Consider the following 24,185-nt stretch of genomic DNA (forward strand, 5'->3'; position numbering starts at 1 on the left):
AGAGCTTGGGACTATCTGGTTCTATCTGCAATGATTCTAAGATAATTGGCTTAAAAGTTCCAAACCCTCATTGGTTGGAATGGTGTCAGCAATTTTTATCTAGTAGTCTTTTGAACTTAACAACATGAATTGGYATATTTAGAGTACTATTTAGGTAGAGAACAAAATGCAGATAGAATCATTTAGTCCCAAGCTCTCAATATTATGACTGCATTATAATAATAATTTGGTGGGTGCTTATATTTGTCCTGTTATACACAGTGTGTCATGGAAATGTTATTTTTTTGCATATCTCAACTTCCCCTGAGGCACCCGCAGGGAGTGGGGTCATGGCCAGGGTCACTAGTGGTTAGAGCATTGGGCTAGTAACCGAAAGGTTGCTGGATCGATCCCCTGAGCTGACAAGGTAAAAATCTGTCGTTCAGCCCCTGAGCAAGGCAGTTAACCCACTGTTCCTCGGGCGCTGAAGACATGGATGTCGATTATGGCAGCCTCCCGCACCTCTCTGATTCAGAGGGGTTGGGTTAAATGCGGAAGACACATTTCAGTTGAAGGCATTCAGTTGTACAACTGACTAGGTATCCCCCTTTCCCATTGCACAGCGCCCCTGGAGCAATTAGGGTTAAGTGCCTTGCTCAAGGGCACAGCTCCAGTATTCGAATCAGCAGCCTTTCAGTTACTGGCCCTACGCTTTAACCTCGTGGCTACCTGCAGCATTGGAATATATTACTCACTAGGCAAATACGGAACAGTAATTCTGTTGTCAATACAAATACTGACATCAACAGACTTCAGTAAGTATTCACAACCCTTTTTTCCCACATTTTGTTGTGTTACAAAGCGGGATTAAATTGGATTTAACCGTACTTTTTCTGTCAATGATCTACACAAAATACACTGTAATGTTAAAGTGGAAGAAAAATGTGATATGTATTTTTTTATGAATGGAGAACAAAACCCTAATACAGCATATCTTGATTAGATAAGTATTGAACCCCCTGAGTCAATACATATTATTATCATCTTTGGCAGTGATTACAGCTGTSAGTCTTCCTGGGTAAGTCTCTAAGAGTTTGCACACCTGAATTGTACAATGTTTTCCCATTATTCTTTTAAAAATGGTTTAAGCGCTGTCAAATTGGTTGTTGATCATTGATAGATAACCATTTTCAAGATTTGCCAAAGATTTTTAAGTCGATTTAAGTCAAAACTGTAACTAGGCCAATCAGGAACATTCAATGTCGTCTTGGTAAGCAACTCCAGTGTATATTTGGCCTTGTGTTTTAGGTATTTGTCCTGCTGAAAGGTGAATTTGTCTCCCAGTGTCTGTTGGAAAGCAGACTGAACCAAGTTATCCTCTAGGGTTTTACCTGTGCATAGCTCTATTCTGTTTCTTTTTATCCCAAAAAATGTCATCCTTCCCGATGACCAGCATACCCATAACATGATGCAGCCACCACCATGCTTAAAATTATGAAGAGTGGAGTAGTATTATGCGTATGCAAACTCCTCCGAAGACCATGACTTTACTTTGAAGGCGATATTATGAATCGTGTCATCTGTATATTGAAGGATTATAATGTAATGTTTGGGGGTTGGCCTATCTCATAGAAAAGCGATGTGATGTGTTGTGTTGGATTTGCCCCAAACATAACGCTAAAGTTAATTTCTTTGCCACATTTTTTGCAGTATTATTTTAGTGCCTTATTGCAAACAGGATGCATGTTTTGGAATAATTTTTATTCTGTACAGGCTTCCTTCTTTTCACTCTGTCGTTTATGTTAGTATTGTGGAGTAACTACAATGTTGTTGATCCATCCTCAGTTATCTCCTATCACAGCCATTAAACTCTGTAACTTTTAAAATCACCATTGGCCTCATGGTGAAATCCCAGAGCAGTTTCCTTCCTCTCCGAGTTAGGAAAGGCGCCTGTATCTTTGTAGTGACTGGGTGTGTTGATACACCATCCAAAGTGTAATTGATAACTTCACCATGCTCAAAGGGATATTCAATGTCTGTTTTTTTTACCCATCTACCAATAGGTGCCCTTCTTTCGAACCATTGGAAAACCTCCCAGTCTTTGTGGTTGAATATGTGCTTAAAATTCACTGCTCGACTGAGGGACCTTATAGATAATTGTATGTGTGGGGTACAGAGATGTGGTAGTCATTTAAAAATCATGTTAAACACTATTATTGTACACAGAGTGAGTCCATGAAACGTATGTGACTTGTTAAGTACATCTTTACTCCTGAACTTAAATAGGCTTGCCTATTGTACAACAAAAGGGTTGAATATTTATTGACTCAATACATTTCAGCTTCAAATTTTTTATTCATTTGTAAACATTTCTAAAATCATTATTCCACTTTCACATTATGGGGTGTTGTGTGTAGATCATTGACACACAATCTCAATTGAATACTTTTAAAATTCAGGCTGTAACACAACAAAATGTGGAAAAAGACAAGAGGTGTGAATACTTTCTGAAGGCACTGTATATTAATCTCAGCACCCAGAACCAAATCAGTTGTCATGACAGATTGAAATATGACCTGTAAACATTGACTCTGTGTGTGGATTTTCCTTACCTGACGTGAAGTTTTTGGGTGTGTGGGTGGAGTCGGGCCCCAGGCTGGAGCTGGGGCCAAGGGTGAGGTCCTTGTCCTCRAGGGTGGGACAGAATGAGCTGATGGCAGGCAGGGAGGCTGTGGAAGGGCTGAATAACCCACTCTTCCTCCCACCTTTACCCCCCTACACAACCAGAAACATTAGACAAACCACTATCACYTAATGCAATAGGAAATAGCTGAAAGGTATGAAGGATTATCTTCATATCTTGCGTTACACTTGATTGTTTCAGAAGATCTGTTTTCTTGGCGTTCTGTTATTGCTACTTACACCAGCAGATGGCACTCTCTTAATGGTTAAGCTCCTGGAAAAAGAAAGAGTCAATGGTAATGTTAGTGTTACACATATAACTTCTCAGAATGTCTCCCCTATGTGGAAGCTACCTGAATTGCAACAGCACTTGGCTGCGTTCCAATAAATCTTCCCCCTCCCCCGCATTCCATTTCCCATAACATGGATTGAGCCTTTTACTTTTGGTCCACCAGCTTCAAACAGCTGGAAAAAAACACCTGTGGTTATTCACATTGATTTATAAGGGATGGTACAACGATTCCCTACAATATTCAGTGTTTGTTTTCTTACATACAGTGTAGAATTTTAGCAATCAGGAAATGGCAGAGCGATTTCTACATTGGCAGCTTGACACGATTTCCACTAGACAACACAGCCACAAAGTAATAACAGCTTTCCCAATTTGACAACAGGAGAATATCACTGCAAATCGCAACACTGCCGGGTACGWAATACTTTGAAACACAATCATTCCACTATTACTGCAGATATATTATGGACATTTTCTGAAATTCATTAAAAAAAATCTTATGTGTAGCACCAATAATACTCATGCACTCTCTGCTAAATCAAAGGTAAATCAGATTTCCTTTCCACGTGGGATGCTTGCTTTCACAGTATATAAACTGACATGGGTTCAGTTATGTTGGCTCTTATTAGGACAAMATTTGGAGCAGGGCAGGGTCAATTAATTGTGAATATGCATACCCCAACAATAATAGTGATCAAATATTATTTAGTTCTTTATCAGATAATGTCAAGTATTCAAAAGGTATTAATTTCAATGTGATTAAACAAACTTCCACAGCTTCCTTGATAAGAGGCATTGTCGCCGGGTAGAATACTGCTGAATAGTGTTTTTACAATGGGTGGTCTGCTGGCCTACCTCAGCTGCAGAGCTTCCTCCACACATTCCAACAGGCTCCTGAAACAGGAAGACAAGATGTTAATCTCTCTATGGAGCCACTAGTTCTGAGAACATGATGTGACAGAGAATCGCCTATTCTGTGACAATGGGAGGGTTGGAGCTAGTGTTTTCTGTTATGGATTCAGGGGTTTTTCATTATTGTTCTCCTGTAAACTTGCTCTAGTGGGAACGTCAGGTCCACGGCCATACACACAGACAGTAGATTTGAAATAATGCTCGTAATAATGTTTGTTTGACGTACTGCTACCAATAGTTAACTGTGGAAGAGGAGCATCTTACGGTGACTCAGTGTCCTCTTCTGAGACGTCCCAATCGTCTCCATACGAGCTTTGCTGAAAAATTACGAAGAATCATCAACAACATACACACCCATAATATCCCTATCAATAGAACTCATACATCTCCCACTGCCCCAAATAGCCATTCTATGTTGACATTCTATGTAAATCAAATTATGATATCAAATCATAAACCCCAACATGTAAAACACAAGAAAGAAATGTGACTCACCATATCAGGATAAGGCTCTGTCACTTTCCTCAACGGAGGCCCAAACTTCACCTGGTCCACTAAGGGAAACACAACTAAGTTGATCATGAGGAAAATGTACACTTCAATACAATATATGTATTTAATAACTSCTGAGCCGAAACATGTTTTATAATATGGCATGATCCTTTTATGTGATGAATTTACTATCAATGCCATTGGATAAAATCCAGGTGGATCGCTATCCCACTGTCCTCTTATCATCTCTTGTTACGTATTCAGATCGATTGGTAAACTACTCTCATACTGAGCCCATATCACTGTGTTACAGTAATACCAAGTCATCGGCTTCAGGCAGCTTTACCTTTCACCCCAGAAGACRCATTGTGATGCCCATACAAGAAGAGTCACAACACCCCTCTCCACTAGCACCATGTATTTGTTTTCGTGTTGACATGCTTGTCTAAATATATGCTGTCTTGTCCCTGGCTGCTGCAGAGTGGGCACATTGTCCACCACCACCACACCCTGTGTATGCTGTAACCTCACTGATAGGAGACATAGCAATAGTTCCTCAATCACCCCCCCCCCCGCACTCCTCGTTTCCCCCACCTCCTCCCCCCAGAACCACTCCTCACGTGTGGGCACGTCAGAGGACAACAGAGGGAACATGCCATGTGCATGTGCAGGACAGTGACCCCTCTATGTGTCTCTCTGTGTCGGGTGACTCTAAGACTTGGGGACTTCCTCTCCACCACCTCCAAGTCCCAATGGGCTTCTTGTCACAGAGGTCAGGAACCCAAGTGTGTTGTGTCCTGCTCCATCTGCCCCAGTTTCACACATTATGCCAGTAAGGGTGATGTTGACCTCAACTCTCCAGGCACACATAATACACACAGATACACACACACACACGAACACACAGACATACAGATAGATACGCACGCACGCTCACACACACACACACACACACAAACACATGATCGACAATCAACACACATACACGGCCCTTCTCTAACTACAGATGAGTGATCACTTGAATTACCGTGGGCAGGTGTACCGTATTAACAGTAATAGCCAGACCACATTTCAGATGAAGATGTTCAGGGCAGAAGGCTCTCATTGACATTGTTTATTAGGATGGTTTTGCATATGGGGACATGAGTACTTCTATAACCTCTTCACACATTGTTGTGATGGTGCGTTGTGTGGGCTGYCGATGGGGTTTCAGTGTACAAATTGTGTAGGGATTTGAAGACTCACGCTGCTCTTCAGACAGAGTCCTCTCTGCAGGCAGGAGTTTCCCTGCAGACTGGATCTTATCAGGAGCAGCTTCTCCATTCTACAGACAAACACACGGATGTGTTATACATTCACAGAATAAATCACACTAGGACCAAGCAATTTTCCAGAGAGAGCTAGGTGATTGCCATGTGTTACAAAGCAAGTGTGTGTGTGTGTTTTGTGTGTTTGTGTGGGTGTGCATTCGGCGTGTGTACTTGCATGCCTGCATGTGTGTGTGCATGTCTGTCTGTCTATGGTCACCTATCCTCACCTCCAGATCGTTGTCGTCCATGCTGTGTGTGGAGTGGAGGTCAGGGTTATTGGCCATGTCCAGCAGCTCAATAATCAGGTTACGGGTCAGCAACTGGGTCACAAACGGGTGCTGGGGAGACGGCAAGAGATACAGCTAATGACCTATAGCTTTTATGTGGCACTACATCAATAAATCACTTCATCATTAGTTTCCTTGCTCTCTCTCAGCTGCTGCACCCCTGTTATGGGCCCCTATAGAAATAAYCACAGGATCCTAGGATGGCTATGCTTTTAGCACCTCAGACAGAGGCTTTAGACCAAATCCAATTTTATTTGTCACATGCGCCGAATACAACAGYTGTAGACCTTACTGTGAAATGCTTACTTACCAGCCCTTAACCAACATTGCAGTTCAAGAAATAGAGTTAAGAAAAMATTTACTAAATAAACTAAAGTAAAAAATAAAATAAAAAGTAACACAATAAAATAACAATACAGAGGCTATTGTATATACAGGGGGTACCGGTACCAAGTCAATGTGCGGYGYTACAGGTTAGTCGAGGTAATTTGTACATGTAGGTAGGGGTAAAGTGACTATGCATAGATAATAAACAGCGAGTAGCAGTATTGTAAAATCAAATGTTAAWAGTCTGGGTGGCCATTTTATTAATTGTTCAGCAGTCTTATGGCTTGGGGGTAGAAGCTGTTAAGGGCCTTTTGAACCTAGACTTMGTGTCACGRCTGCTCCCGCTCTCCCTCTCTMGCYCTCGAGGGCGCCAGGCTGCCCTTCATTACGCACACCTATCACCATCATTACGCGRAACAGCACTCATTGGACTCACCTGGACTCCTTCCCTTTGTTGATTGCCCCGTCTATAACTGTCTGCTCSRCCATTTGTTCCCGGTGTCAACATTAATGTCAATATGTGTTCATGTCCAGACACTGTCCTGTCCTGTTCCATGTCCGTTGCTCATGAAATGTTCACTCCCTGTACCTGCTTCTCGTCTACCAGCGTCGTTCCTTACACTTGGTGCTCCGGTACAGCTTGCCGAACGGTAGCAGAGAGAACAGTCTATGACTTGGGTGARTGGAGTCTAACAATTTTTMGGGCCTTCCTCTGACACCGCCTAGTATATAGGTCCTGGATATCAGGAAGCTTGYCCCCAGTGATGTACTGGGCCATACGCACTACCCTCTGTAGCTCCTTACTGTCGGATMCCGAGCAGTTGCCATACCAGGCGGTGATGCAACCGGRCAGGATGCTCTAGATGGTGCAGCTGTAGAACTTTTTGAGGATCTGGGGACCSATGCCAAATATCCTGAGGGGGAAAGGTGTTGTCGTGCCCTCTTCACGACTGTCTTGGTGTGTTTGGACCATGATAGTTTGTTGGTGATGTGGACACCAAGGAACTTGAAGCTCTCGACACGCTCTACTACAGCCCCGTCGATGTTAATGGGGGCATGTTTGGCCCTCCTTCCTGTAGTCCACGATCATCTCATTTGTGTTGCTCACGTTGAGGGAGAGGTTGTTGTCCTGGCACCACACTGTCAAGTCTCTGACCTCCTCCCTATAGGCTCTCATTGTTGTCGGTGATCAGGCCTACCACTGTTGTGTCGTCAGCAAACTTGGTGTTGGAGTTGTGCCTGGCCACACAGTCATGGGTGAACAGGGAGTACAGTAGGGGACTAAGCACGCACACCTGAGGGGCCCCCGTGTTGAGGATCAGCGTGGCAAATGTGTTGTTGCCTACCCTTACCCCTTACCACATGGGAGCGGCCCGTCAGGAAGTCCAGGATCCAGTTGCAGAGGTAGGTGTTTAGTCCCATGAACCTTAGCTTAGTAATGAGCTTTGTGTTGAACGCTGAMCTGTAGTCAATGAACATCATTCTCACATAGGTGTTCCTTTCGTCCAGGTGGGAAATGGCAGTGTGGAGTGCGWTTGAGATTACGTAATCTATGGATCTGTTGGGGCGGTATGCGAATTGGATTGGGTCTAGGGTTTCCGGGATGAAGGTGTTGATGTGAGCCATGACCAGCCTTTCAAAGCACTTCATGGCTACTGACGTGAGTGCTACGGGTCGGTAGTCATTTAGGCAGGTTACCTTCGCTTTCTTGGGCACAGGGACTATGGTGGTCTGCTTGAAACATATAGGTATTACAGACTCGGTCAGGGAAAGGTTGAAAATGTCAGTGAAGACACTTGCCAGTTGGGTCCACCCATGCTCTGAGTACACGTCCTGGTAATCCGTCTGGCACCGCGGCRTTGTGAATGTTGACCTATTTAAAYGTCTTGCTCACATCGGCTATGGAGTGCATGCCTCAGTGTTGCTTGCCTCGAAGAGAGCATAAAAGGCATTTAGCTCATCTGGTAGGCTCGCGTCACTGGGCAGCTCGCGACTGGGTTTCCCTTTGTAGTCCGTAATAATTTGCAAGCCCTGCCACATCTGACGAGCATCAGAGCCGGTGTAGTAGGATTCAATCTTAATCCTGTATTGATGCTTTGCCTGTTTGATGGTTCGTCTGAGGGCATTTCTTATAAGSTTCCYGATTAGTGTTCCGCTCCTTGAAAGCGGCAGGTCTTGCCTTTAGCTCGATGCGGATGTTGCCTGTAATCCATGGCTTCTGGTTGGGATATGTATGTACGGTCACTGTGGGGACGACATCGTAAATGCACTTATTGATGTTGCCTGTGACTAAGGTGTTATACTCCTCAATGCCATTGGATGAATCCCAGAACATATTCCAGTCTGTTCTAGTAAAACAGTCCTGTAGCGTAGAACACATGTCATCTGACCACTTCCGTATTGAGTGAGTCACTGGTACTTCTTGCTTTAGTTTTTGCTTGTAAGCAGGAATCAGGAGGATAGAATTATGGTCAGATTGCCAAATGGAGAACGAGGGAGAGCTTGTTTGCATCTCTGTGTGTGGAGTAAAGGTGGTCTAGAATTATTTTTCCACTGGTTGCACATGTGACATGCTGGTTGAAATMAGGTAAAAAGTCCCCAGACACTAGGAACGCTGCTTCTGGATGAGCATTTTCTTGTTTGCTTATGGCCTTATACAGCTTGTTGAGTGTGGTCTTAGTGCCAGCATCAGTTTGTGGTGGTAAATGGACAGGTACTAAAAATATATATGAAAACMCTCTTGGTAGATAGTATGGTCTACAGTTTATCATGAGGTACTCWAKCTCAGGCGAGCAATACCTRGAGKCCTCCTTAATATTAGACATCGRGCACCAGCTGTTATTGACAAATAGACACACACCCCCCGTCTTACCAGACGTAGCTGTTCTGTCCTGRCGATGCACGGACAACCCAGCCAACTGAATATTATCCGTGTCGTCATTCAGCCATGACTAGGTGAACKATAAGATATTACAGTTTTTAATGTCCCGTTGGTAGGATAGTCTCAAGCTGAGATTTTCCAGTGATTGCACGTTGGCCAATAGAGCGAATGGTAGAGACYGGTTACACACTCGCCGACACATTTTTACAAGGCACTCCGATTTCCACCCCCTGTATTTCTGTCTTTTCTTCACGCGATTGATAGGGATTTGGACCTGGTCTCGGAGAACCTTTGCGTCAGACTCATTAAAGAAAAAATCTMTGTCCAGTTCAAGGTGAGTAATCGCTGTTCTGATATCCAGAAGCTCTTTTCGGTCATAAGAGACAGTAGCAGCAGCATTATGTACAAAATAAGTTACAAACAACGTGAAAAAACACACAAAGTAGCAGAGTTGTTTAGGAGCCTATAAAATGGCAGCCATTCCCTCCAGCGCCATCTTTTACCAGAGGCTCTGTCTAAAACAATGGGGAGTACTGATCGTCTTTCAGGGGCTGTTCCTTATTATAAACCGGGTGGTTCGAGTCCTGAATYCTGATTGGCTGAAAGCTGTGGTATACCACAAGTATGACCGAAAATGTATTTTTACTGTAGTAATTACATCGGTAACCAGTTTACAATAGCAATAAGGCAATATACCACGGCTAAGGAATGTTCAAAGCACGACGCAACACGGAGTGCCTGTACACAGCCCTTAGCCGTGGTGTATTGGCCATATATCACAAACCCCCGCGGTGCCTTATAAATCTTTTGTCATACCCGTGGTATAAGGTCTGATATACCACGGCTGTCAGCCAATCAGCATTCAGGGCCCAAACCACCCAGTTTATAATGATGAATTAATAATGAGCAGAGTGCACGGTAGTGTACCTGCAGTAACGTTTCGGCCGACGGCCTCTTCCTAGGGTTCTTGATGAGGGACATCTTCACAAAGCTCTGGAACCCTGCAGACCTTCGGGGAAAGTGACAGAGATGAGACAGCAGAAACACATACCCATCCTGGAGAATATGGATGCTGCATTCAGAGAACAGTCTAGTGTCAGGAGGATGCTTTTAGAGTYCAGGTATGTCACAGATGCTGCATTCTGAGTTGTCTGAATTATTTTGGAAATACGGTGTAATCATATTCATCTCACCACTTGGTCTTGTCCTTGAGCCTGGGAGGCTGGAAGCTGCTTTTTGACATCAACATCAAGGCTCTGGAACACAGTTTTAGTAGTTTGAAATGTCAACACAGTAGAAAACCTAGCCTGGTTGTAGAGATCTGTTTATTATGTGCTTAAGCCAACTCCTTTGTCATTCGCTGACATGTTTGGCATAACAACGAGCAGTACAGAGGGGGGTTGTCTGTAGCACAAACACATGTGCTACCAAAGTGTGGGGGATAGTTTTGAGTCACACACCATATTATACCATATTGAGGTATGTGGATAACCCACAAAAATGCAACATAACACAAATATCTATCTTCATCTGTCTCTCTTTTATCCAACTTTTCAATGCAATTATGGTGGATCTAAAGGAATGAAGGAAAAAGGGATAGAATGGAAACTACTTATTGTTGAGGTTAAGGCTGGAGTCCAGAGGGGACTGGTATGGAGCCACGTCTGTGTCCCTGTCTCTGCCTGGATATCCGCGGAGGTCTGGCTCTTTTCTTGCCTGTCTGATGCCTCTGTCTCTGTGTGTGTCTGATGCCTCTCTGTTGTGTCTGTGGCCTGTCTCTGTTTGTTCTGTGCCTCTGTCTCTGTTTGTGTCTGTGCCTCTGTCTCTGTGGTGTCTGTCCTCTGTTTGTGTCTGTGCTCTGTTTGTGTCTGTGCCTCGGTCTCTGTTGTGTCTGTGCTCTCTGTCTCTGTTTGTGTCTGTGCCTCTGTCTCTGTTGTGTCTGTGCCCTCTGTCTGTGTCTTGTGTCTCTGTGCCTCTGTCGTCTGTTTGGTTCGCCTGTGGCGCTCTGTCTCTGTGTGTGTCTGTGCTCTGTGTGTCTGTGCCTCTGTCTCTGTTTGTGTCTGTGCCTCTGTCTGTGCCTGCTCCTCTGTCTCTGTGCCTCGTTCTGGGGTTTTCTTTTGTCGCCTCTTTGTGTTGTCTTTTTTTTGTGCCTGGTTGTGTGCTGTGCTCGGTCTTGCTGTCTTGTCTCTGTGCCTCTGTCCTCTGTTTGTGTCTGGTCTGCTGTCTCGTGTGTGTCTGTGCCTCTGTCTTCTGTGTGTGTCTGTGCCTCTGTGTCTCTGTTTGTTGTCTGTGCCTCTGTCTCTGTGTGTGTCTGTGCCTGTCTCTGTTTGTGTCTGTGCTCTCTCTGTCTCTGGTTTGGTGTCTGTGCTCTGTCCTTTGTGTCTGTGCCTCTGTCTCTGTTGTGTGCGTTTGCTGTGCCTCTGTCTCTGTTGTGTCTGTGCCTCTGTCTCTGTTTGTGCTCTGTGCTCTGTTCTCTGTCTTGTGTCTGGCTCGTTGTGTCTTGCTCTGTTTGTGTCTTGTGCCTCTGTCTCTGTTGGTGTCTGTGCCTCGTCTCTGTTTGTGTCTCTGCCTCTGTCTCGTTTGTGTCTGTTGCCTCTGTCTCTGTTGTGGTCTGTGCCTTTGTCTCTGTTTGTGTCTCCGTCTGTGCCTTGTGGGCTTTGTCGTTCTGTGTCTGTTATGATTGTTCGTGTCATCTGTGTCTGGTGTCTGTCGCCGCATGGGCCACCTTGTTCACCCTAGGGTGGAGGTTCACAACATAGGCGGCTGGAGCTCTGCCAGCTCGATGGCCGTGATGACACCGCCCAGATGAGTCACACAGATGGTTGTACCCCCCCTTCTTCTCCACTGCTGCCACCTCCGGTGCCATCCTGGCACGTAGGTACATAAATACCAGTCAGATGAGATATGGAGTATTATTAATGGTTATAATGCATTGTAAGACTTGTCATATAGATTAATAAAATATTAATTTCATAATGATCCTGAAAGTTGTTCTGTAGAAGACACATGTATTTACTATCGATTGACCAGACCACATTCAGGTCACTCTGAAAGCAGACCAACTCAGTGTCTACGTAAAGCAGACCAATCAGTGTCTACGTAAAGCAGACCAATCAGTGTCTACGTAAACAGAGCCAATCAGGTCTACCTAAAGCAGACCAATCAGTGTCTACGTAAAGCAGACCAATCAGCGTCTACGTAAGCAGACCAATCAGTGTCTACGTAAAAACAGACTCAAGTCGCAGCTAGTGTCTACGTAAAGCAGACCCAATCCGTGTCTACGTGCAGTGGAAACATGCTACGTGCAGGAAGAGCAGAGTCAAAGCGAGTGTCTACGTAAGCAGAACACTTCTCGAGTGGTCTACGTAAAGCAGACCAATCGAGGGTCGATACGTAAAGCAGACCAATGTCTTAGCATGTCTACTCGTGCTCAAAGCAGACCAATCAGTGTCTACGGACTATTCACGGTAAGCAGACAATCTAGTTGTGCTACGTAAAGCAGACCAATCAGTCTACGTAAAGCAGACCATAGTGTCTACGGTAAAGCAGACGCACATCAGTGTCTACGTAAAGCAGACGCAATCGGTCTGCATTAGAAGCACGACCATCAGGGTCTATCGTAAAGCAGACAGATCAGGATGTTCTGCTGACTTCAGTATCTTAACCAGTAGGAGTTCCTATAAAGAGCTTCGCTTTGGCTTACAGAAGGCCTGTCTCTTGCAGCACTCCAAAATCGTGCTGCATGAAAACAGAGACAGATGACGTCAGAGACAGGTCTAGTCGCCACGAGGGAGACTGAATCGCAGTGAATCCAACTATGTGCTTATGAGTGGCGTTATTAGCACTGCCTGTAATCCTCCAAGTTTTATCTAGCAGACGAGCATGATGTTTGTGTCGTGTTTGTTATGTGAATAGTTTGATGATGTAGGTGGTGCTGTGTGTAGTGTGTGTGTGTTAGTATGCTGTTGTTTGCCTGTGAACTGTGGTGACTTGTGTGTGTGTGGTGGTGTGTGTGTAGGTGTGTGTGTGTGGTTGTGTGTATATGGGTCCTGACTTCCCTGAAAGTTGCATATCTGGTTGTGTGCTGGTGTGTTTGGGGCTGGTCTCTCGAGATAAGATGTCCATGACCCAGGTCTTTGCGCTCGCTCATACCATGTTTCATGTTCGTTGTGATGAGGATATTTGCTCCCTATAGACAGATGGACACACACACACACACAAGCGCACATACAAACACACACACAAGCTCACAAAGATATAAACACAGAAGATCCACAGACTGACAACAATAACATACAGCTATGTCAAAATGATACCTTTATGTCCCTATGCATTTTACTTGTCTCATGCAGGTGGTACAAGCCCTGTCGAAAAACAAAAACACAGAATCAGTTTGACAAATCTCTCAACCTCATCATTAGTTCACCCCACAAGCAGAGATCGGCAAAAATTATAAAATACAATTCCAAAATATCCTAAAGACCAATGTATCAAAATAAAATACAAAATACTTTTGCAAAYTATTYTATTGAATTAGAATACATAGAAAAAGACCCTATATCATTTTATTTCAGGACTGTTGAAAATTATTTAGAAAATACAAAATACTCTCTAAAGTGTCTTGTTGAAAAATATATTGGATTGTAGTTCAGGCCACTGAAATAAATACATATGACAAAATACTCAAAAGTAATTGAAATACTAATTTCAAATACACGTAACAGAAATTCGMCCCATCTCTGCCTACAAGCTTATGGAGCCAGTCACAACACAACAGTGAGCAACAAACAGGGCCGGCTCCAGGCATAAGCAACATAAGCAGTCGCTTAGGGCCCCCAGCCCATTAGCAACCCCCCCCCCCTCCAAAACAAATACATACATGTATATTTTGGGGGAACTCAGTTAGAATAGTAGAATACACAAGGTTTACATTTGAAATTTGGTTTTCCATCAGAAGTTGTTCTCTTTTTGTGTCAGTCAATGACAGTCACTCGATTAGCCATGTCAGCTAACACATTTTATATTGGTAAGTTAGTCTAACCGGTTATCTAAATGTGTAGTAATCATGGCCGAATACTGACCGGGCAATCTCCCCAAAAGGCTAGAGCTGGCCCTGGCAACAAACACAAACTGCTGACATGAATAAGGAAGGTAATGTTATGTTGCTGTGCTGTGTGTGGTGCCACGAAACTTGATGCATCGCTTTCCTGTGGTTAGAAAGACATGCGATTATATTGTGACTGTATCCCCCAGTTAGGAAAGTGAGAGAGCTCATATGTTATATGACTGACTAACCTGGAGGGTTTCTCTGCAGATGTAGGCTATCTGCTTCTCCTTGAACGGCCCAGTCACTGTGGAAATACCAGTATACCAGTGAGATTAATGGCACATACAAGGGAGGGTGGAAAATAGTTTCAGCTGTGCGTACCGTGGTAAATGTCTTGTAACGACCCCCCTCCACAGTACTCCATGCATATCCATAATTTTGTGTTCCTGCAAAAATGATAGATCCAGTTTTATTATCAGTCTTTTGTCAACGCCTTCTGTTCCGTTGGCTTTCCAGACTAAAAAAGGGTATTTACATCTGAATATTTAGACAGCTTTCTGAGAACTTGGCTGTAGAGAAGTTTTACAATCCAAACAAATCACATTATTATCTGCCCTTGAAATGTTACAGAGGTAACAACTCAGACGTTCCAAGAGGACCAAGCTAAAAAAGAGAGAACCTTGAGTGAAATCATTTTAAAGTCAGTGACAGTGTGTGTGTGTGTGTGTGTGTATGTGTGTGCGTGCATATGTTTCTCCCTATGTGTTTGTTAATGACCTCTCTCAGCAATAGAGCTTTTTTGTGTGGAGCTCTACATTATCTGTGGTGTGGGAGAGAGTGTTGCATTCTATGTCCTAGTAGTGGGTGTTTGAGATAAGAGTGGATTTCGACACATCCAATAACACATCCAAGAACACTCACAATCCAAGGAATTCCATGGATGGACGTGGACCATCATAAAGTGTAAAATCAGACAAGCTTAYACATGTACCTGTGATAGCTGCCGAAATAGGCCACGATATTCTTGTGCTTACATTCCTTCATCATAGTGATCTCCTGCTGGATGGATGTGATATCACCTGAACAGAGAGCATGCAGGTCACATGTTCTGACATCTCAACACTAATATTGATATTAGTACTAGAACTACTACTACTGCTGCTGCTACTACTGCTGCTACTACCGCAGCTACTACTGCTACTACTACTACTACTGTTACTACTGTTGCTACTACTACTGCTACTACTATTGATGCTACTACTACTACTACTATTGCTGCTACTACTACTGCTGCTACTACTGCTACTACCGCTGCTACTACTACTGCTGCTGTATACTAGTATTACTAGTACTACTAATACTATTACTGATACTAGAACTATACTACTACTAGTACTGATACTAGTACTAGAACTATACTACTACTACTACTGCTACTACTACTACTACTGATACGACTGCTACTACTGATACTACTACTACTGATACTACTACTACTACTACTGCTACTACTACTACTACTACTGATACTACTGCTACTACTGATACTACTACTACTGATACTACTACTACTACTATCACTGATACTCCTACTACTACTACTGCTACTACTGCTACTACTACTACTACTACTACTGATACTAGTACTATAACTACTACTACTACTGCTGCTAATACTAGTAGTAGTTGTATCACTGTATCACACACAATATATTGTTTACAAAGAGTTAAGAATGTACTACACAAAAAATGCATGAAGGCTAAAAATGCAAGAATTGACCCATAATACAGGTCTGACAACACTGAGCTTTTCACTTACCAGGATCCAGTTTGACTATTTTGATGGCTGCCATTGCTGAACTCCTGATGTTTCGAGCCTGAAGGAAATGATAAAGTTAGCTGTGAGTGATTACTAGTGTGAACTTTCCTGTTAACAGGCTACAGAGCATACAGGCCACAGAATGCCATATATTAGTCAGCAGCAGGACATAGGCCTACAGCTCTAGATTCCATTAGAGTGGAACAAAACCAACAGTAATCAATGTTTCCTTATGTCTTTTGCATCAACTTGCTGATGACTCCTTGCAATTGCTCTATTTACAACAGTCTATTATCTGTTTTTTCTCTAACTTTTTCTTAATGCATTTTCATCTCTGTTTGGAGGCCCTGGGCATCCATCCAAGACCCAAGCCCCCTAGTCAGCCATCTTGATGATAAAAGACCCTAGTCAGCCATCTTGATGATAAAAGACCCAAGTCCCCTAGTCAGCCATCTTGATGATAAAAGACCCAAGCCCCCTAGTCAGCCATCTTGATGATAAAAGACCCAAGTCCCCTAGTCAGCCATCTTGATGATAAAAGACCCAAGTCCCCTAGTCAGCCATCTTGATGATAAAATACCCAATATTACTTAGTTCCTGGTTTTATGGCCCGGCTGGTCACCTGCTCTCTCTGACATTCAGCATAACCTTGTATTGATGCAACAGCAGGAGACAGGGTGTGTTGGATGGTGAGAGGCCTGTTGGTGAGAGGTCTGTTCTACACAGTCCCAGGGTGCGTCCGAAATAGCCCCTCAAATCAAATTGGATTTGTCACATGCCCAATACAACAGGTTGAGACTTCACAGTGAAATGCTTACTTACGAGCCTTTCCCAACAATGCAGATTAAAAAGTAAGAAAAATTACAAAAATAAAAAATAAAGGAAATAGTAACACTTTTTTTAAAATTTTATTTCACCAGATAGGCCAGTTGAGAACAAGTTTTCATTTACAACTGCGACCTGGCCAAGATAAAGCAAAGCAGTGCGACACAAACAACAATACAGAGTTACACATGGAATAAACAAACATACAGTCAATAACACAATGGGGAAAAATCTATATACAGTGTGTGCAAATGAGGTAGATTAGGGAGGTAGGCAATAAATAGGTAGTGGGCGAAGTAATTACAATTCAGCAATTAAACACTGGAGTGATAGATGTGCAGAAGATGAATGTGCAAGTAGAGATACTGGGGTGCAAAGGAGCAAAAAAAAAAAAATAATATATATGGGGATGAGGTAGTTGGATGGTTATTTCAGATGGGCTATGTACAGGTGCAGTGATCTGTGAGCTGCTCTGACAGCTGATGCTTAAAGTTAGTGAGGGAGATATGAGTTCTCCAGCTTCGTGATTTTTGCAATTCGTTCCAGTCATTGGCAGCAGAGAACTGGAAGGAAAGGCAGCCAAAGGAGGAATAGGCTTGTGGGTGACCAGTGAAATATACCTGCTGGAGCGGTGCACGGGTGAGTGCTGCTAGGTGACCAGTGAGCTAGATAAGGCGGGGATTTACCTAGCAACGACTTATAGATGACCTGGAGCCAGTGGGTTTGGCGACGAATATGAAGCGAGGGCCAGCCAACGAGAGCATAGAGGTCGCAGTGGTGGGTAGTATATGGGCTTTGGTGACAAAACGGATGGCACTGTGATAGACTCATCCAATTTGCTGAGTAGAGTTTTGGAGGCTATTTTATAAATGACATCGCCGAAGTCCAGGATCGGTAGGTACTATAGTCAGTTTTACGAGGGTATGTTTGGCAGCATGAGTGAAGGATGCTTTGTTGCGAAATAGGAAGCCGATTCGATTTAATTTTGGATTGGAGATGCTTAATGGGAGTCTGGAAGGAGAGTTTACAGTCTAACAGACACCTAGTTATTTGTAATTGTCCACATATTCTAAGTCAGAACCGTCCAGAGTAGTGATGCTGGACAGGTGGTGGCAGCGATGGTTGAAGAGCATGCATTTAGTTTACTTGCATTTAAGAGCAGTTGGAGGCCACGAAAGGAGAGTTGTATTGCATTGAAGCTGTCTGGAGGGTTGTTAACACAGTGTCCAAGAAGGGCCAGAAGTATACAGAATGGTGTCGTCTGCGTAGAGATGGATCAGAGAATCACCAGCAGCAAGAGCAACATCATTGATGTATACAGAGAAAAGATAAAATGACTATAAAGCGGCTACATACTAGGAGTTCCGGTACTGAGTCAATGTGCAGGGCTACAAGGTAATTGAGGTAATATGTACATGTAGGTGTCCATGTACATGTATTGTGTAAGTGTGTGTGTGGCGTCAATTTTCATGTGTGTACGTAAAGTGCATTCGGAAAGTATATTTATTTATTTATTTATTTATGTTGCTCCTTTGCACCCATTATTTATATTCTCTATTGCACATTCTTCCACTGCATCAACCATTCCAGTGTTTTACTTGCTATATTGTATTTACTTCGCCACATATGGCCTTTTTTTGCCTTTACTCCCTTATCTCACCTCACTGCTCACATTGTATATAGACTTATTTTTTCTACTGTATTATTGACTGTATGTTTGTTTTACTCCATGTGTAACTCTATGTTTGTTGTATGTGTCGAACTGCTTTGCTTTATCTTGGCCAAGTCGCAATTGTAAATGAGAACGTGTTCTCAACTTGCCTCCCTGGTTAAATAAAGGTGAAATAAATAAATAAATAAATAAAATCAAGATCTTCCTGGAGCTGGCCGCCCGGCCAAACTGAGCAATTGGGGAGTAGGGCCTTGGTCAGGGAGGTGACCAAGAACCCGATGGTCACTCTGACAGAGCTCCAGAGTTCCTCTGTGGAGATGGGAGAACTTCCAGAGGGACAACCATCTCTGCAGCACTCCTACAGTCAGGCCTTTATGGTAGAGTGGCCAGACGGAAGGCACAACTCAGCAAAAGGCACATGACAGCCCGCTTGGACTTTGCCAAAAGGCACGTAAAGGACTCTCAGCCATGATAAACTTTACTGAGTAAAGGGTCTGAATACTTAGGTAAATGTGATATTTCAATTTTTTATTTATCATTTTGCAAAACTTTCCACCAAAATGTTTTTGCTTTGTCATTATGGAGGTATTGTGTGTAGATTGATAAGGGGGAAAAAAATATTTCATCCATTATAGAATAAGGCTGTAGCGTAACAAAATGTGGAAAAAGTCAAGGGGTCTGAATACTTTCCAAATGCACTGTATTTTGTGTGTGTGATTATATCTAGTGTGTGTGTGTGTGTGTGTGTGTGTGTGTGTGTGTGTGTGTGTGTGTGTGTGTGTGTGTGTGTGTGTGTGTGTGTGTGTGTGTGTGTGTGTGTGTGTGTGTGTGTTGTGTGTGTGTGTGTGTGTGTGTGTGTGTGTTAGTGTAGTATGTGTGAGTGTGTGGGTAGAGTCCAGTGAGTGTGTGGGTAGAGTCCAGTGAGTGACATTTGATTAACTGTTCAACAGTCTTATGGCTTGGGGGTATAAGCTGTTCAGGAGCCTTTTGGTTGCAGACTTGGCACTCTGGTATCGCTTGCCGTGCCGTAGTATAGAGAACAGTCTATGACTTGGGTGGCTGGAGTCTTTGACAATTTTTAGGGCCTTCCACTGACACCGCCTGGTGTAGAGGTCCTGGATGGCAGGGAGCTCATCCCCAGTGATGTACTGGGCCGTACGCACTACCCTCTGTAGCTCCTTGCGGTCAGATGCCAAGCAGTTTCCATACCAGGCAGTGATGCAGCCAGTCAAGATGCTCTCAATGGAGCAACTGTTTTTGAGAATATTTTCAGCCTCCTGAGGGGGAAGAGGCYTTGTTCTGCCCTCTTCACGACTGTGTTSGTGGGTTTGGACCATCATAGGTCCTTAGTGATGTGGACACCGAGGAACTTGAAGCTCTCGACCTGCTTCACCACAGCCCTGTTTATGTGAATGTGAATGTTTACTGTAGTCCACGATTAGGTCCTTTGTCTTMCTGACGTTGAGGGAGAGGTTTTTGTCCTGGCACCACACTGCCAGGTCTCTGACCTCCTCCCTTTAGGCCGTCTCATCATCATCGTRGGCGATCAGGCCTACCACTGTCGTGTTGTCTGCAAACTTAATGATGGTGTTGGAGTCGTGCGTGGCCACGCAGTCATGGGRGAACAGGGAGTACAGGAGGMGACTAAGCACGCACCCCTAAAGGCCCCGTGTTGAGGGTCAGCGTGGCGGAGGTGTTGTTGCCTACCTTCATCACCTGGGGGCAGCCCATCAGGAAGTTTAATCTCAGGGTCCTTAACTTAGTGATGAGCTTGGAGGGCACTATGGTGTTGAACACTGAGCTTTTGTCAGTGAAAAGCATTCTCACATAGGTGTTCATTTTGTCCAGGTGGGAAAGGGCAGTGTGGAGTGCAATAGAGATTGCGTCATTTGTGGATCTGTTGGGGCAGTACGCGAATTGGAGTGGGTCCAGAGGGTCTGGAATGATGTTGTTGATGTGAGCAATGAACAGCATTTCATGGCGACAGATGTGAGTGCTATGGGACGATAGTTATTTAGACAGGTTACCTTGGCATTCTTGGCCACAGGGATTATAGCTGTCTGCTTGAAACATGTAGGTATTACAGAYTGGATCAGGGAGAGGTTGAAAATGTTAGTGAAGACTCTTCACAGCTGGTCAGTGCATGCTCTCAGTATGCGTCCTGGTAGGCTCGCGTCACTGGACAGCTCGCGGCTGGGTTTCCCTTTGTAATCCGTGATAGRTTGCAAGCCCTGCCACATTCAACGAGCATCAGAGCCGGAGTAGTAGGATTTGATCTTGGTCCTGTATTAACTCTTTGCCTGTTTTATGGTTCGTTGGAGGGCGTAGCGGGATTTCTTAAAAGCATCCGTATTAGTGTCCCGCTCRTTGAAATCAGCAGCTCTAGCCTTTAGCTCAGTGCGTATGTTGCCTGTAATCCATGGCTTCTGGTTGGGATATGTACGTACGGTCCCCGTGGGAACGACGACGTCGATGCACTTATTAATGAAGCCGGTGACTGATGTGGTACATTCCTCGACCCTATTCCCTGTATAGTACACTACTTTTTATCAGGGCATGCATAAGGAATAGGGTTTCACTTCAAACTCGGATGCAGACAGACTTAGAGCTTTAAAAGTGTCAAGGTCAGCGACATGGTTTATATTGGGACATCAGCCGTTACGTAACAATGCTGAGGGAAAAGTCCCTGCTTTTGAATCCAAAGGATGTTGTTTGCAATGTCCATCCGACGTTCGTCCATTTCCTCCTGTTTTGTCCTGTAAATATGTATTGCTCCCATTCTTTCAGAAAGGTCAAACGTTGATGTGACGTCAGGTTTTAAGGCCCTTAGCTCTCTCTATGCACAACAAGCATAGAATCAGCCAATGGGCTATCAGGTTGCCTGTAAACAAAACCTGATGCTTGGCAACACCCCGAATTCATGTTTCTTTCCCCGTTATACTGGAGTACTTCCTGTGACTGAAGTGACAGTAATGTCTCTTTTAAGGTTCATCACTGGGCAGCCTGAAATAACAGTGTGCTGTTTGATAGAGTTACAGACGATGGGACTGAAAATAAAACTTTGATCAAGATTCCATAAGTTCTTTCTCACAAAGCTTGATTGAATCAGAGTGGAAATGACATACAACAAAAACACAGTTTTCCTGTATTACACATTCCAGTAGCGTGTTGCATTAAACTGGCCTTGGACCATTAATGATATTCAGTGAGAGATAGATAGGCCCACAACRGCAGTAACAGCGCAAATGGTAGTGTGTGTGATGTAACGTACAGTGACAAACGACCTGCAGCCCACAGTGTGACAGTGATGACTGGGCTCTGCAGTGCGGCTGCTGGTTTGTGAAACAGTTTTCTGTTCTGTGGGTTTCCCCCCACCATCGAACCTCAGGCAATCTCAGTCAGGTCATAACAAGCATATAACTATGAATGTACGTACGTACTCCTCATCCTGTCTTCGGCTTACTTTTGCATGCACACCAGAATACAAGACAAAAGGAACTATTCACTCATAAAAGAAAACAGCTAATTGGGGTCTTTGCGATTCTCAGAAAAACAAACCATTCTTGACTATGCAGCGAGTGACATACTTTCTATTAATTACATAGCCACAAAAGATCACACACTTGAAAATCGATGCCTCAGCTGGGTAGCAAGAAGTTTCGTGGATCTTGTGAACAATGGTCACCTTGAATGTCCACAAAGTCAGAGAGCCCACTAGGTAACAAGGCCAGTGGTTTGAACCCTGACCTCCAGGCAGCTCTACTAAAGCTGGAGAAAGAACAGTGGAGGAGAAAAAGAGTACTGCGAGGTAGTGGGAGGTGACAACAGGCCATTGTCTGTGGGACAGTAACAGTTTCCTCATTCACAGCAGGCAGGCACAGCCCGGGCATTTACATGTGGCTAAGGCATGGGGGGGTAGACATTACGTAACTTCGAGACTGAGAGAAACAAAGTGCAATTCTAAGGGATATTTTGAATTGTTCATAAATCTGTTCTTCGTCCAGCATACACCCATGCAACCAGACATGCTTCATCTACTCATTTGCTGGATGCAGAGTTCAACAGACCTCATTAGCCCAAAAGTTAACACAATTGTGCMTACAGTAAATGTTTTTCATTGTATGTCTGTTTACATTTGTAGCCTATTGGATAGGGAATGTTTCGGGTATGGGAGGAGAGGCACACAACGATTTGAGTCGGACTCCCTCGCAGGATGCATGTATGAGACATTCAGGGTGGGATTACAGGATGTTTGTTTCCTGCAGCTCACATCCCCGAGTCAAAATAGAATAGACTGATCGAAAACATACCTTTCTACATAAATTGGGCGTCAACAGCCAAGATCCATTAAACAGTGTTGATAAAAGTCAGTGCACTTCAAACTCGATATCTTGTATCATCCACCTGACTTAAACAGTGATATATGAAATAGGCTATTCTTCTGTCACAAAAGCAGCACAGAATAAAAGTATTGTTGAGAGGAGAGCAAATAAAAAGTGTAAASCAGGTCTAACACAATGGAATGGAATGTCTGAGCCCTTATAAATGTTCCTTTAAGGGTCCTGATGGATGTTGGACTAATGGATCAGCCCGGATGCCAACCCAGCCTGATTGTGAATACTGATTAGCAGAAGAATAACTACTAGCCAGTGGAATGGGCATTATAGGCACTGAGCATCATTAACATGTGTGCACGTACTGTATCTCTCCTATACCCGAATTATTCTCAAATAGCAGCAAGGCAGGCAGGGGCGACATACGGCCAACCTTACCTGCATCTCCCTTGTTATTGGTTGTGGTAATAACACGTTTTAGAAGGTAGCCTATATTGTTAATTACGTGCGTAAAAGTTTGATTAGATTTGAAAGGACTCATTGATTAAAACAATATGGTAGCTTTTTTTATATCCTGTTTTAAAGTTGTAGCCTGTCAACATAAAATCGAACAATATTTCAATTGTGGAATAAATAAAAACTTGTTTTTAAACAGCTAGGCTACGTGACACGGCGCAGTAACCTAACCCATATAGAGCTTATTAAAACGCGTATGTGTGCTAATCTCCAAGCCGATCTGACATTTTCCCCACTCACCTTGAACACATCACCATACGTGCCAGTCCCAATACGTTGAATTAACTCGTAATCATTCAACGGGTCCAAAAACGAGACTCCAATAGTGGTATCCATGCTTACAGACTGAGCTGCGCCCGGACTCACACGCACGTTTTTATTCATTCATGACAACAATACATCCAGCGAATCAACCACTGGACGCAAGGTGTTTACTGGAGCGCAATACTCCACCACGATTCTTCTGACAGGCAAATAGAGCTAATAGCCTCAAATACTACTCTTCTTTCCAGGCATTCATCTTATTCTAGCCGAACCACAACTGGGGTTGTAGGCTGGGTTTCTGTATAAGCACTTTGTGATATCTCCTGACATAAAAAGGTGCTTTATAAATACATTTGATCGATTTATTATGGACCGTCGTGTATCCAAGTCAAGTGATCTCAAATCCCAAGTGTTAGAATATTTTCCTGATATATAACAGAATTTTACCACTCAGGAAAAGAAACTAGCAGATGCACACTGTACATCTACAAATACCCCATTATGACATGTGAAACAGTATTTCKATAATATTAAAAAGAGAAAGGG

General features: G+C 43.6%; 1 pseudogene; it reads right to left on the reverse strand.

Annotated features, from left to right (window-relative positions):
• Nucleotides 1–24,082, reverse strand: part of LOC111980821 (mitogen-activated protein kinase kinase kinase kinase 2-like) — a 41,796-nt pseudogene extending 17,714 nt beyond the window's left edge.
• Nucleotides 24,083–24,185: the final 103 nt, after the last annotated feature.

Source organism: Salvelinus sp. IW2-2015, linkage group LG3 (genome assembly GCF_002910315.2).
Source record: "Salvelinus sp. IW2-2015 linkage group LG3, ASM291031v2, whole genome shotgun sequence".
In the NCBI taxonomy this organism is placed as follows: Eukaryota; Metazoa; Chordata; class Actinopteri; order Salmoniformes; family Salmonidae; genus Salvelinus; species Salvelinus sp. IW2-2015.